Genomic DNA, 2,108 nt, shown 5'->3' on the forward strand with positions numbered 1-2,108 from the left:
CTCCGTTACATACCCGTTTACCGTCACATACCGGGTGAACGGCTCTACTACACAAAGTGCTCCAGGCGAGTTTGACAATTTTCTCCCCTGTCAATTTCCAATGACTGTATGCCTTAATGCTGCTTTCGATAGTTCAGATGAAGCAGAGAACGGCTGCATTTTAAGTCCATGTAGTCCATATAGAAACAGAGACCAGAACTCCATTTTATTGAGTTAAGTTATGAATGTTTTCTTCGTTTGAGAAAATGAGATCAAGTAAAGAGGGTTCTTGCCCATGCCGGTATCTTGTTGCTTCCTTCACATGCTGGTGTTGGAAGAGATCTTTAACAGTTTCTACAAATAGAGTTTCAGTACTGTTCTCATCAGTACTTGTAGCTAATAAATCCCAATCTACATTTTTTAAGTTAAAATCGCCCATGATTAAAAGATGGGAGACCCTGTATATACACTGTTTATGTAGCAGTTCTACCATTTTATTGTAGTTTGCTCTGTTGCTGTTTGGGCTTCTATATAAACATCCGATTAGTAACTTTTCCCCTTTTTGCAATTTGATTTCAACCCAGACAGACTCCTGAAAATCATCACCTTCTTCGTTTGCTAAGTATGCTCTTAGTTCTTTTCTCACATAAACTGCCACTCCTCTTGTACCATTTATATTATAGAAAAGATTAAAACCAGGTAGTGTGTATAATTCCAGTGTATGGTCAAATTTTGAGTTTTTTGGAAAAATTTCATTTACGGCTACTATATCACATTTATTGTTAGCTATATATTCTCTTAATTCTAGTTGTTTTTCTTTTGTCAAACAGTCAGAGTTAGTGTATAATACAGATAGTTTATCTATAGTTACACATTTAAAATTATTTTGTTGAGAATTGTTAAAACTACCACTGTTCCCATCATTAAAAGTATATGTACAGTTAAAATTTACTGCTTCACACATGTTAAAATTTACCTCAAGTTTGATTGAGGTCTGGGACTATGCATGCTGTTTTCAACATTTATATTTGGGTTGTTTCGCCATGTTCCTCCAATGACAATTTTTTCTTCGTCGCGTATTTCATTAAACTGTGACAGAACTGTTTCATTATGGTCCATTTCCATGATTGTTTCTTGACTAAATGGATCCTTGGGTGCTTGTGACAGCTGTATAGATCTGTTATTTGTGGAAGGTGTTGTTAGGTGGATTTCTGTTTCTTTATCTCTACTTTCCCGCTTTTTCTTTCTTTCTTGTAACCGTTCCTTTGTCAAGTCCTTGAAGAATATTATTTTCTTATACTTTTCTTCTACCTTGTCTTTGATGTTAATAGAGTTTTCCAGTAGAAATTTCCGTTGTCCTTTATCTTGAAGTATGACTTTCAGAACTCTAGGCCTTTCATGTTTATCCTTCTTTTTTCCTTACCTGAATAGTGTAATCATCTGCAAGGGTTCAGTCAAACCAATTCTACTTGCAATATCTTTCACAATATTCTCATCGTGACTTTTGTTCAATTCTGGTACAGAGTTTTTACCTTCAGGTACATTAAAGACCACAAGATTTAACTCCCTTCTTTTTCTGTCGTCCATCTCTTTGTTTCTTGCATCGACTATTTTTGTTATTTTGTTTTCGATGTCATTCATGATCTCATTCTTGGTTTCTTCCATTTCATCTTTGACTTTGTCTTTCACTGTCAAGTCTATCCTCTTTACTTTTTCCTCCAATGTTGTTATTCTGACATCATGTTTACCAGTAATTTCGGTGAGATTTTTATCAATGTTTTCAAGAGTTGGTTTGAGATTTTTACAACTTTTACAGTAAAAGTCATAGTCTTCCAGTACTCCATTGTAGATAAGATCAATGACAGTCATGTTAAGCTGTGAGCACCTTGTGCAAAAGAACAATGTACAACAGATACATTTTAAATGTTTATCGTCTAAATCATTGTCACATTTTGCGCAACAAGTTCCATCTTTTTCTGGGCCTGAAACATGTTTTCTTTTATTATCGTTATCGATGATTTGCCTCCTGGCTATACCCCAGTCCTTTGCCTGTTTTATTGGAGTATTTGTTTGTACTCGGCTTATATCACCCGAAAAACCACACGCCATTTTTGCGCCTTTGAAAATTT

This window comes from Mercenaria mercenaria, chromosome 10 (assembly GCF_021730395.1).
Source record: "Mercenaria mercenaria strain notata chromosome 10, MADL_Memer_1, whole genome shotgun sequence".
In the NCBI taxonomy this organism is placed as follows: domain Eukaryota; kingdom Metazoa; phylum Mollusca; class Bivalvia; order Venerida; family Veneridae; genus Mercenaria; species Mercenaria mercenaria.